Source organism: Homalodisca vitripennis, chromosome 1 (assembly GCF_021130785.1).
Source record: "Homalodisca vitripennis isolate AUS2020 chromosome 1, UT_GWSS_2.1, whole genome shotgun sequence".
Classification (NCBI taxonomy): Eukaryota; Metazoa; Arthropoda; class Insecta; order Hemiptera; family Cicadellidae; genus Homalodisca; species Homalodisca vitripennis.
In genome coordinates, this window is record NC_060207.1 from 133,783,183 (window position 1) to 133,798,096 (window position 14,914).

General features: G+C 31.8%; 1 protein-coding gene across 1 annotated transcript in view; it reads left to right on the top strand.

Moving 5' to 3' along the window:
* The first annotated feature begins 490 nt into the window (after nucleotides 1-490).
* LOC124371638 (putative tyramine receptor 2) overlaps nucleotides 491-14,914 on the top strand; it is a 46,473-nt gene continuing 32,049 nt past the window's right edge. Inside the window, exon 1 of the mRNA XM_046829989.1 lies at nucleotides 491-626. The gene's annotated coding sequence lies outside the window, so the exon portion shown is untranslated. The remainder of the gene's footprint in view (nucleotides 627-14,914) is intronic.

The following is a 14,914-nucleotide window of genomic DNA, read 5'->3' on the forward strand; positions in this document are numbered from 1 at the left end:
ATATTATTGGATCTAACAATAACGTTAATCTTTTTAAAAAGCTATAGAGAATTTTACTGTATCAGGCTTACTTTTTGTGGATCCCCTACTGCGCATGGATCCAGATTCTGGATGTACAGTTCTTGTCGCAGGATAATACATACATTTTACAAGCTAATATGTTAAATAATAAATATTACAAGCTAAACATAATCTACATTTAAAATTTTGTGAAGATACAAATAACTCATTACAGTCATAACTGTAAAGGAATGGGATCCAATAACGACATATTATTCAAACATACAAATACTCTTGACAAAGCTAGGGAGTTGTTTGTTCTAGTGTAACATATATTAGGGTTCAGGACATAATTGTATTTTGATGAAAGTCGGGTGTTAGAAGCGCGCAGTTAAAATGCAAACATCTACGAGCTGAGGAATTAGCTGAACGATGGTGGTACCGACGCTTGCGCACGCGCGGGAAGCAGCGTCGCACAGTCAGCGCCTAGGTGTAGTCAGTGTAATGTGGCGTCGTGACGCGGTCACCTCGCACTAAGTCCGATCTCTGGGCGTCACGTCCCCCGAGTGTGCGTCTGTGCTAGAGCTGTCCCAGACCCCTATGGAGCTTTCCTTTCTGCAAGCAGAGTGAGTGCAAACTATTGATTTATTAAAAAAACACATACATTTTTAAAATATGCTTTGTTGAATTGTAACACACGTAAAGGAAATGAACTCAATCCATTTTCAGCAATTTAGTAAATAATAATTAGTTCCAGATATTGTCGTAAATATAGCTATGGAAGCCAAATTTAATTCGCTGAGATTCATGTTGGAGCACTTGGATAATGTAAGTAATAAGAAGTGAATGATTACAAATGATTCCTTTTCACATATCATACATAAAGTGTGAATAATCTCCATGTGCTGTAAGTGAAAATAGTTTTCTATGAGGAAATAAATGTTTGAAACTTAAAACTCAATAGAGGTAGCGTAAACCTAGCCCCGAATTCTACAATTTTGTAACTACTCACCTATTGTGTCTACTAATTTCGATCTCTGAAAAATTTGTGATTATATTAAAATTACTCAATAGTGAATTATTTGTATTATAACGTAATTCAATTTTTAAAATATGACATAAGTACTGATTTACGTAATTTAAGATCTTTTGAGCCACTTAAATTTGTCATATTATGGAAAACACCAATAATTTGGGAGTTGATTGTATAATAGAAAGTATATATAAGAAGTTCTTGGCGCAGAAGGTGTATGTTCATACAAATGCACATTTTAAAACTTTAAAATAGTGCTCACTAGATAGAATAAATGGTTAACGGTGCGGAAATATAGTCAAGGTTCACTGATTTGATATTGACCTACCATACATCCTTATCTACCATATCTGTAAATAGCATACGTTTGAGTCAACACTATTCTCCATCTGTTACTTCCACTACTCTCACCTTCAAATAACAAAATGTTTGCAAACGAGTTTTGTCATTTAAACTCAAATATATGTATGTGTGTGTGTGTGTATATATATATATATATATATATATATATATATATATATATATATATTATATATATATTGTGTTTTTTGTCTTTAAGTTATATCATAAATTGAATTTTTCTGCACTTTTCAAAATCAGTTACTTTTTGAGGGTTTTGTAGAAGGTCCGTGTGCATTAAAATATTTATAATAAATATAATAATATACATGCAGAAATTATTCTTGTTTAAACTCTAGCTTATAACAATTTAGAATTTCATATACATTACAAATTGGTATATATTTACATATTATATGTTTTACATGCAATTGTATTAGATTAAAGCTAATGAAAACTTCTCAGTAACATACTCTGCATTATCTTAGGGGTAGTTAAACAGGGTGTAGGAAAGGAAATCAAATGTTCCCAACAGACAATTTAGTATATTCTCTTTTCTATCTTCTCTTTTTACACTATTTTTATAGAAAATATTTTTAGATTTTTTTATCAATAAACTATTATTACTGTCAAAGTATCATTTGTGAATGAAGTTGTTATTTTAAAAATGTAATTTTATATATTTTATGTCAAGATTATTTGTTATTACATCAGAACTAAACGAAAATTATGAAGCGAAAATTAATTATCACTTTGAAAATGTATAAAACACTCTGGAGGATTTTATGATGGTCTTTGAGTCTGAAATGGCGACAGATGCAAGTAAACCTGTCTGTGATCATAGTATATTTTATACATACAGGCAAAGTAGTAATGTATCAATCGTACGAAGTCAAAAGAAGTAATCCTCTTGCTTATAAGTATCTCTTCTAAAAATGCATTTTTAAATGATCATCAACTGAGGATTTAATTCCCTTTAGATCTTGCAAATGTAGAAATGAAAGCTTTTACTGTGCTGAGTAAATGGCAATGCATTGAAAGTTTATTTTAAGCAATAAACTAAGTAGAACTAACAAATTGACTATATTAGGTAGAATGTCTGTAACTAATATGTTACAATATAATCATATAGGTTCGAAAAATTACGAGAAACTTTTTCACTTTTCTAGTATATTTTCCATTACAAATACTAAGCATTATTAAATACCTTTTTTTGGAGTTTAGAAAATATCTGCTAAGAAAACTCGTTTTCGTTATAATATACGAGTATATATTTGAAATTGTTTGAAGTCAACATGTACACAATGCTTAAAGGGCTTATTATAGCATTCACAAATTGAGATCAACATTTTCCTAATACCAAGATAAATTACAAAACCTTCGTAAACTACCTTAAAATAAGTAAAGTGGAAACCTTTGATTTTATTCATTTTCCTGATTTCAAGGCCAAGCCGTACTCTGTACATAATGTCTCTAGAGCAATGAGACGCTTTCCATAGTTTATTTCAGTCAGTACTTGAGGACGTAAATCATTTCTGTTATTATATCACTGTATCAGTTTCTTACTAGTAGTGGAAATTGCCAACGTGTTTGTATATTTTTTAATGTAAATGCACTGTTGTGGTATAGAATATATTTTGTGTATATCTAATAACAGCCGATTAGAGATAAGGGGGATTCCGGGCCTCACATTGTGTTATATATAGTGCGGGTATAGTGATATTCTTGTAACTAACTTTTAAGCACTTGAGTAATGTATTGATACAAATAACCTTCTAGTTAGAAATGTCCGGTTATGGTAAAGAGATTGAAAGATTGAACTTGGTTAAGCTAAACGGTATTTGATGAATGAGTTAGTATTTTCCTTGTGATTCTTATTGGTTGCAAACTCTCGTATTGCTCAGATTGTATTGATGTACAGGTAGTTGTTCCTAACTAAAATGAACTCGTGGTGTATAAGCTATGTATTTCAGGTGTTAAAATACACTCTTTTAGATGGTACACGTTTCTAAAACGGCGTGTTATCAATAATACAAATCTGGAAAAAATAAGTACCTAAGTAACCTACCCTTATTAAAAATGTAATGTTAATGTAAGCGTAACCCCTTGTTCACATTTTATATTTTACGTACATTTTAGATTAATTTGTTTTAACTTGTACTTTGAAACAAGCGCATCAAATTAATTTAATGTCAGGTTACAAGCACTATCCGTATCTCTCCAATCTCGTTTTTTACTCTACCAGTTTTAGTTAAAAATTTGAGAACATATTAAATTTAAGATGTACGTTATATATAATATTTACACGAGGATAACACAAAATAAAAACTAAAATTGTCTTCAATTTATTATCTTCGTTCATTATTATTGTGTATTGAATCGTTTGTTTAACTATCCATAAATTCCAAACAATTTCATGTTTTACATAAGAAAAATGTAAAGAAATTATTGGTCATATAATTGAAGTGTGTTTACAGTCACACTCGTTACACACGACGAGGTTGTGCTAATTGTGACAATCTCTTGTTTAAATATGACTGTCCACCTCAACAGCAAAGTATCAACGGTTTTCGTAATGGAAAATTTTTCCTCCAGAAATTTATTGCTTTCCAATGTTACAATGGTTTATTTATGTTTCTGCCTCTCATAGTTTTACCTGGTTATTATTTGATTGTACGTTATATGTTTAACTTTTTAACATTAATACTCTTTAAACAGAGACATATAATAAATAAAAAGATGAAATCAGTTTTTTGTTTAAATGAATAATTTCTCTGGTCCTACCAGTAGCCTAATATATTTTATGGTGGTCAATGTTTTTTGCTCTAAGGTAAGAAAAGGCGTACTTAACAATGAATGTCTCGGCATTATTAACCGTATACCAATTTTAAATCGGTACATGTAATTTGTTATTCTCCAACAATGGTCACGTCAGTACATTTAAAGATCGATTGAAGTATTCCTGATGAAAACACTAAAACATTAATAAACTACGTCAACCTAAGTGTATGCATTATATGATTTAATTTATTAATATCATCCTATATGAAACATGCAGTGGATTAAATATCACGTAACTCTATAAATAACTGTGTGTATCCCCTCAAAAGTATTATATTTTGGACTATATAAAAATTAATGTCAAATTAAAATGTGTAGCTACAAACACATACAAACGTACAAACAGCTAAACAGCTACAGTTTCGTATTAAGTACGTATTAAGTTTATATACATATATAAACGTAATAGCATACTACGTAAAATATCCTGCCAGGAATCAATATGCCTGTAGACTGAGCTACTCGGTTAGCATTTACTGAACATCAATACGCTTCAGTCCACGGGATTCATACGGGTAGTTGTTGAGATAAGATAAACACTATTAACCCTCTAACTCTGTCCTCCTAGAGTTTTTGGGCACACAGGCACTTCCCTGGTAGTATTTCATTCCTAGGCTACCACACGTAACTTTGGCTCCGCCCTCTTTGGGGGACGGGTCTATGTAATAACCATGGCGGATACGATACAATGATCATAGAAGTTTAGTTCAAATAGAATTTATATGTTTGCAAAAATCCTAGTAACCAAAGAACCTTAGATGGCCAGGGAACATAGCAGATATACATTTTACCAAGGGTTGGTAAAATTTTAATGACTTTAATATTTTTAATGGTATGATGTACGTTCAAGAAAATGCTAACTTAGGCTTATATGGTCTCTCAGAACTTTATAAAACGGTTTATCTGTACTAATTAACTGTGTTTTTAAGCTCTACAATACATGGTTTGTTAAATATTGCTTTGAGAACTCAATCCAGAAACCAATTACCTAGGACTATACGTGTATATCGATAACACTTGCATTAACATTTTACGCTCATAATACCCAAAAATTTAAAGAGTAGTGACCATTATTGATTTTCCAACTTATATAAAACATGGAAGGGTCATGTTATGATATGGGTACATTGTTTTTGTTTATGCTTAACTTATAAAATAAATTTTATTGGTATTTTTTGTTTTTTGGTCTCTATCTGTAATGAGACCCCATTCAACGTGTTTGCTTAATGATATAAAATCCAAAAGAGGTGTAAACAGACACCTTTCTTAGTTTTACAATCTAATGTTAGTTATGGTACCTATGATACTGATTTATCCATTTCGTTGACTCAGTATAAATGCTCTAAATCATTCACTCATATCCTTATAAAGGACACTATAATTGCTCTAAGCTCCCTGTAATTCTAAATCATCCTATTTAGAAGAAACATATCTTCATACATACATATACTTTGATACTTTTCTATTTCAGAAAATATATGTACTTGACGAAGAAAATCATATTCCAGTTTTAACAGATGATGAAAAGTATCCATGATGGAGTGTACGAGTATCAAGAGCAATTTTATACAAATATCACAACCTAATTTGGTGTCTCAGGGGCGAGCGAAAACAATATGTACCAGGTTTCTTATGTAGTCCATTACTATCCAAGACTACCTTAACTTCACTGGCAGTTAGGCACGTTATTTGGAAATCAATTAACTAATGATTTTCCTAGTAATGCATGCGGTATTGCAATAATAGGTATAAATCCAAACCAAATTTAATTTATTTCACCACAAACAACTCTTTGAGTTAAATCATCGTAAGTATTTCATGGTGCAAAAAAGATCTTCTGTAATTTAAAGTTATTTTTTAACTCTTAAACTATTAGCAGAGGTCTGCAAAAAATAATTACATTTTCTTTGTTAACGTTTTTATGTATTTTTTGCCGATTTAAAAAAAGTTGGTTTTTTATCACGTATTGTTTGCCTACAAAATAAAGTTGAAGCGTGTGAGAAAAGTACAAAAACGGAAAGTTTTTAATTTATTTCTGTTATTTTTAAATTAATTAAAAGAAAAATAAACAACGATACCTGGCCTAACTAAAATAGGCATAGCAGTGATACACATGTATTGCAAAAGTATTATAAAGTCTTTGTAGTAACGTTTTCTTCTCATTAACACCTAATTTAGAACATTTCCATGATTCCAGGTAGATACATTGTTACGTAAAATTAAGGCCACCCTCTTTTGTAAAAGGGACAAATTCCTTTTCTCTTAATCGGAACCATGAAAATGAAACACCACATATGTCTTTCTTGAAGTCTAGACCCTAAAACTTCAGCTGAATCTTAGAAGTCTCATTGAGAGAAATGTTCAGGACCATTAGTACCTGGATCGTAGTTGTCATAACTATCGCTGCTACTATATGATATTTGGTTTAAAATATTGTCCAGGGTGTCGGAGGTGAAAGAATAGGCAAGCCAGGTCCATGCGTAACAGGGCGAATAGCTAAACATATATTCCCGTTAAAAAAATAAAACATTGCACTGAACAAGAACAAAAATTTAACAGAATTTTTTTTTTAATAAAAATTTAACAATTTTTATTCTCGTTCCACATCAGGGGTACTCCAAAGCGAAATGATTTTTTTTTCTTATCTTGAAATAATTATCTCATTTCTTTAACACACACACAGATTACTCTATATGGGGAGCTCAGGATTTACCTTGGCCCCTTAATTTAACACCAAAGTATGTCAAATACACCTTCTGAACAAAATTTGAAATGTTCCTTTGTTGCTTCTAGACGGTATAAGACCCACATGTACAACTTGATATATCTAGTAACCATTTCTTCTGAAACCATAACACAAAGCTGTGCTTTGAGTACACTACAGTGGCTAACTCCACATAGAGTCATTGACTGCAACCAAGGTCAAGGTTCTCTGCACTCCTCGCGACGCCTAGCAGACAATAGGATTGGAGAGGGGACAGGCAGACAAATACATAAGTTTTATAGTTTGTTCAAGTAGGAACTGAATTTACCCAGTTTAGATTCTTTGTTTTATTTAAATAAATATAGTAAAAACGTATTTGTTTTTAAATCACATACTCGCGTTGTTTAGTTACATGTTCATCATTAAAGGTCCATAATTCAAACTAAATTGACGACAAACACTGGCTATAATATAAAACATCCCTTCACATACTAAATCAGAAAACCCCTGAAAATAAGAAATTGAGTTATCTATGGGTGATGGATTTTTCACCTTTTTCCGTAATTAGCACAAAACATAATGTTAAACCCTATAGTTAAATATACAAACATTGTTTCATCGCAGACCTGAGTAAAGTATTAGGGCAATACTGTTCACACTTGGGTACCGTTAAATGGTTCTTAAAATAAAATTTGAAAAGAAAAAGAACAGGAAACTTCACGTTCTGCCGCTAGCTGAATATAATTGACGCTTTGATGCATGGATCGAATATATCTAGCGGAAATAATAAGGCTCGTTTGTGTACTTTGTTTAATTTCCAGCTTGACATCTCGCCTTAATGAAGTAATTTTGTTACTCTGTCATGAGGGTTTATACGTCCTACATCAAAATAACGCAATTAAGCTATATTTTCTGTAATATATTTTTGTGAAAAACTTAGTGTTATGTGTAATAAAATGACCATTCAATAATGCAAATTTCAAATGCTTTGCAGCAACAAATATGAGAGGAAACCTCATTTTATCTACTGTCACATTCTAATCCATTTAGTAATTGTTACAATATTGAAATAGAATTTGTTTTAGAATGTATTGTACTATACATCATCTTGTATTTTAGTAAGAAAATAGTATAATAAACTTTTGTTTGTACTGTTTCCGTGCAAAAGTGTACTTGTTTTGTAACAAAAAAAAAAATTGTTAAAAACTAATGAAGTCTTTTATTTGAGTTTCAAAATATTCAGGTCGAGCAAATATTCTTAATTATAAAAACGAAGATGTAGTCTATGTATTGATTAAACACCTTCATTTTACAATCACTATTCCTTCCAATTGCTGTTGGTGTAACAAACTTTCTAAGCAAAGCTTTTTAGAAAAATATATGGTGTATCATTAATCTTTGTTTCCAACATTCGGTGCCACGTTTATTTTATAGTTGTAATAATATTTTTAGTTTATGTGACACATCATGTAGTGTATTCTTACGTTGTTTATATGAAAGCTAAATAAATATTACCTACGCCCAATTTTGAATCATTTTTAATTTTAAAAGAACTTTAAATAAGCGTTTTTTGTTTAGATTTGTAATTAGTAAATAAATAACCTTTAAATTACTTGGACTTTTATGTGTAGGTACCTAGATTAATTTTGGAACTCAAAACTACTCTCCTTCAGTGTAAGCCCTGATGAATATTTGTTTTGTGCGGAAATATAACTTCCAGCTGTATTGTCCCAATCCCAATATTCAAGATGATAAACTAAGACGCTAATCATTCAGCCATTCGGGACAGCAGTTTAATAACTTTGTGTTTAATCTGTTTTAATCTCTGCTGTCTTTTTTAATCTTGTTTAAAACTGGAATTCATATAACTCGTATTAGAAAAATTAAGGCACAAATTAAGCAGGGATTTCTACATAGACTATAACGAAAAATAGCATTGTTTATTACATAAGGAATCAATATTACACTTTTTTTCTATGTACATAAAAGTAATACGTTTAAAATAAAAACAACTCAGAATAAATAAGAGCCTGTTATGCTGATTGGGTAGCTGTAGCGGAAAGCGATAAGTCGACATCAATGTTACACTTTACTTTCTATATGTACATAAATGTAATAAGCTTACAATAAAAACTGAACTCAGAATAAATAAGAGCCTGTTATGCTGATTGGGTAGCTGTAGCGGAAAGCGATAAGTCGACATCAATGTTACACTTTACTTTCTATATGTACATAAATGTAATAAGCTTACAATAAAAACTGAACTCAGAATAAATAAGAGCCTGTTATGCTGATTGGGTAGCTGTAGCGGAAAGCGATAAGTCGACATCAATGTTACACTTTACTTTCTATATGTACATAAATGTAATAAGCTTACAATAAAAACTGAACTCAGAATAAATAAGAGCCTGTTATGCTGATTGGGTAGCTGTAGCGGAAAGCGATAAGTCGACATCAATGTTACACTTTACTTTCTATATGTACATAAATGTAATAAGCTTACAATAAAAACTGAACTCAGAATAAATAAGAGCCTGTTATGCTGATTGGGTAGCTGTAGCGGAAAGCGATAAGTCGACATCAATGTTACACTTTACTTTCTATATGTACATAAATGTAATAAGCTTACAATAAAAACTGAACTCAGAATAAATAAGAGCCTGTTATGCTGATTGGGTAGCTGTAGCGGAAAGCGATAAGTCGACATCAATGTTACACTTTACTTTCTATATGTACATAAATGTAATAAGCCTGAAGAATAAATAAGAGCCTGTTATGCTGATTGGGTAGCTGTAGCGGAAAGCGATAAGTCGACATCAATGTTACACTTGACTGAAGCCTAAGGCTTGGAGGAAAAGGTGATTTTAAAAAGGCGTAAATTGAATGTAAAGACTGAAAGTTTTCATCTTTGTACAATTTCGAAAGAACTTATTTTAAATTTTGTTTCTTTGCATTGGAAGCTTTGAAACACCAATTAATGTTTATCTTTGCCTAACAACAAATTTCAGATTTTTATGGTTAAATTAAGATTTAAATTTATACGAAGACGAAAGGAGTATTTTTATTTTAGTTAAAATTGGCATAATTAATTGTTACAATAAGTTTCTTATGTACATAACATCATCCTTTCTGAAAGCCGCTATTGACAGCATTAGATTGCTGAAAACATCACGTTGGAAGTGATATGATAGATGTTTCTAAAAAGTAGCCTCACTAATTATTTTAATACAGTCTTTGAAGTGCGTTATTTACTAAAGATTTTTAGATTGCCATTATACAGTAAATAAAAACAACTCTAAAGAAGTAGACAATGCACAAAACAATACTGTTTAAATTACTCCAAGGTATCTCCTCCAATGCAGATTAACTCTGAATTTAACTGATTTTTTTCTATAATACTTATATTAATCCAAGCATTTGCATAACTGCCCCAAATAATTATTTCATACAAAATTCATTGTCATGCATCAGTAATTAAAGATTAAAAATTGTTGTTCAGGTATCAAGTAAATTTATTATGTAGTGGTTCGAATTGACTTTGACACATTTGAATTGATTACTTATGATCATTAAATTTGAAAACAAAATTAAAGAAACATATTTAATATAGTTTTCGTATTAATACAAACTATAAGTGTAAATAACAATATGGTTAATTAAAACTACCAGACTGTAATGTAAGCGAAATGTCAAAAAGACAATATCACCTTTTTAAGGTCACAACCACAGTAATATTACATACAGTCCACGAGGTGGGTAGGAGTGTCACAATTCCAACCATAAACAACACTTCATAAAAATAATATAGAGTTTTACTATGAATGCTAAAGCTTTTTATTACTTTTCAAATGCGAAATATTGTAACCGTTATTGTTAAAAGTTATTTAAAAAGATGATGTATTATTCTAAGAAGATAAACATTTTATTGCAACAGTAAAGTGTAATTCCTTCTGAGCTCTTCCTTTTGAGCGGCCAATCAGGTAAATGGAAGTCTCGGCACAGGAGGCATGATCCCAGCTAAGATACGGGTTATAGCGGTCATCCTAGACGTGATAGCGCCACAGCTGGGTTGCTGTCACTGCTACCGCCGCCATCTCAATCTGTGTTATTACTAAGCATACAGTTACTTTTTAAACTACTTCACACTACTTGGATCTATTTTTGTTCATAATAGATTTTATTGCTTTCCTAGATATCGCCTGAAACATTGCCTTGGTACCAAGATAAAATCATTATTGGAATAAAATAATAAGCCTTTTTTATTATGAAACCAGGATTGGCGTAATTTGATACTCACATTACAATCCTATCCTTGTTCTTAGTACACCTAATTATAATAAACATTTCAATATAGTGTAATACTCAAGAAGCTTTTAATAAATAAATGAAAAATAGAATGATAGAAAAGAAGGACTATTGAGAAAAGACAAACAAAATGTAGCATTAAAATTAAGAACAAAGAGAAAAGCTTTTATAATTATTATATAAAACTTTCCTAGAGGCGATAATACATGAAAATATGTTATAAGAGGTAGATCTGAAAAGCTACCGACCTAACAAAGATACAAGGCATTTTTTCTGATGATTTCTTAATTTTTAACATAGTTTCTTTGTAGCTCTACACACTTCTGCAAGCAATGTTTCCATCTCTGTAACCTGTCGAAATAGTAATCGGCATCTTTCTCTGCAAAATAATTGTTCACCAAGGCGATTGCCTTTTTGTATGACGAGGATAAAATCCTCCGATCGCATTTTTTTTAGATTAGGGACAAAAAGAAATCGCTTGGGGCTAGATCTGGTAAGGCAGATTCTAAACGATTCAAAACAAAGCAGTTCAATCCGTAATTCATGGATTCTCGCCATGGCAACCTCTCAGGTTTGAGACTGTGTGTTGTCTTGGCGAAACGGGATTCCTTTTTCTCCAAATGTGGCCGTTGTTCTGAAAGTTCTACCTTATGCTTGTTAATTATTGATGCACAGAGTGCCCCTGAAATGGCTTTTCCTTTCTGAAGATAAGCCATAAAAATAAATTCATTACTATGGGAAAAAAACAGTTGCCATCACTTTCCAAGCCGAAAAAACAGTTTGCTTTTTGGAGCCAGTTCACTCTTTACAGTCCATTGTTTGTACTGTATTTTTGTTTCAGACGTATAATGGAGTATCCAAGTTTCATCTAAAGTAATTAACCGGCGCCAAAAGTCGGATTTATGTTACCTAAACTGCGCCAAAAGAACGTGGGAAACGTTTATTCCAACATGTTTTTGGACTAACGTGAGCAAACGCGGCACCCAACGCGAGGATAGCTAACTAATGCCAAAATGTTAATTTAATATATGACAAACACGTTCTTTTGAGATGGCCTCTGTTATCTCTCTGACTTTAAATCGTCTAGTCCCATTTGGTGAACTTTGGTGATGTTTTCGTCGATTGATTCAGTTTTTGGACGTCCTGAACGTTCAAAGTCTCCCAAGCCCTTACGGCCACGGTTTAATTCAGCAGCCTAAAATTGAACTATGGTAAATAATGATAATAATATTTCTTTATTGCAGTGCAACAATTTACAAAATTACAGTGAAAGAGTCATTTCATATTATAGATTAAAAAATTCTATAAACTAAACCTATCTTAAGTTATCATAGGAACAGTTAATTCCACATTTTAATGTGTAAACATAACAATATTTTGTATTTTGCATGTTTTGGATATCAGAAAAGGAGAAACAGAATAATAATAAAGAGCTAATTTTCATTCCAGTGGCCCATCGTAAACTCATCAACGGAGTAAAATGCCATCGACAAAAAAAAGGTTCTTAATCGAGATTTGAATTTTTTTGGGTTAGTTAATTCGTTTGACATCTTATTGATTACCTTAACACCCTCTATAGATGGCAAGTGTTCGAACATAGTCGTTGTATGCTGTTCAGTTCTGAAGTTGTTCCTGCCTCCTGGTCTCGTACTGGTGTGCTTCATCTAGGATAGCTTCATCACAATTGGTCTGTATTAGTCTTCTTGTTGACGGAGACAAAATTTGATTACGTTAGTTTTGACTTAGTTAGTTTTCAGGTTTATCTTTGAAAAGTGCTCGAGTGCTAAAAGTGCGTTTAGTTCAATAAAGGCTTTGATCTCAATATCTTGTTTTTGTATTTGATTTGATGCAGAGAGTTGTATTGTCCGCATATTGAATCACCTTTCCATTTTGAATTGATAAATTCAATCTGTTGACGTAAATGAGACAAAGTATGGGCCCCAAATTTGAACCCTTAGAAACACCGTACTGCATTTTTACTTTGCCTGACAGGGTGTTCGCGATCTTAACACACACTTTCTGCCACTGAAGTATGACGAAAGCCATTTACGTGCTGATCTCGGACACCACATGTCCATAACTGATGCAACAGTGTCCCATGACGCACACTGTCAAAGGCCTTTAAAAAGTCGTCAAATATGCTGAGCACGTCTTGTTCTCGCCTCTCCAAGCCATCAACAACACAGTCAATCAATGAGCTTTGTGAAATGATGGTGCACAGTCCCCATAAACAGAATCCAACTCATTTTTGATTTGCGAATGCGTATTACCTTCCAAAGTCAAATATTTAATGAAAAATCGATACTCGATTTTGCCCATTTTCACCAAAACTCACATCAAGTCACTCACATGGCTATTATATAAACAATGTGTTTCTAAATTTGCTGAAACTTTGTTGTGTAAATGTCAACAGATGAACAACGAAATTCAATAGCTTAAGTTAAGGATGCTGCTATCTTCACGTTGAGATCGGAAACTTTTCAGACCACCCTCGTATACGATCATAAAACATACATAGATTCATTAATATCTATACATTTCGACATGAAGTTTAACGAAAAGGCTTTAGCATTTAACCCCAATGTTGTATATGATGTGAATTTATTACCAATATATTTCATTCAGATATATACTATTCGATTAAAACTCAATTATTTACTTAGTTCACAAAGTTTTTGGTCTAAACATAAATGTTATTATATTAAGGGTGTTTAAATATAGTTCCATATATATATAGTTAGGGGGATAAACATGTCCCTGAACTTCTACAAACAGTTCTTTTTCCTTCAGGTGTTTTTTTCTATTAGTATCCGAAATACTCTGAACACGTGAACAGCGATGTATCCGGGTCATATTATATGGATGTTCGGAATGTTCTAATATGCAAAATGATGCTTAACTGATCCTTGGTTTATACTCACTTTCGGCAAGACACATTAGCTAAAATACGGAATGAGGATACTCGTATATATGTATTTCGAGTCAGTTCAAAAAAGTTTCTTTTGTGTGTTGTTGGGGAGTTTTGTCTTTTTTAACCCTTCATAATTATCATAACTGAACCGTTACGTCGAAAACTTACAGGAAAACAAAATATTTTGTACTTATTTCAGTTATAGAACATGGAGACAATAATAAATTGTAGTTGAATTGCAACCACTTTGAAATAATATATTTATTCTCACCATGTTTATTGTACGATTTGTATTATTTACTTTATTGTGTTATTGTATTGATATAAATTCACTGGGCTTGTTTGAAGTACTATTTTCTCAAACATTGAGGCATTCTAGAGTTTCATAGCTCTGTTAAAAACATAATTTATATTGTCCAAAACAAAAGTGTTCGGAATACTTATGATATAAAAATCAGAGATAGATGTTGGGTAGTATTTCATGTATATGGTGCAATATGCGTCACTAGTATAATAGTCTCAATGTTTAAAGCAAAACGAAATAAAGGAATAACCAAACAAAAGGAAAGATAAATATAGATCGGAAGTGGAGTTAAAGATGAGGCTTCAATGGAGAAACAGGCCAGACCACGTGTTGAGTAACAAGCTTTGTCATTTATAATGATACTAAATAAGAACAATTCACCAGCTGTTTTAAATTTCGTAGGCACTCGATGAAACTGTAGTAACCTATGGTAACTTCGTCTTCAACTTAGCCACGACGTTCAAATTTTGATGTTAT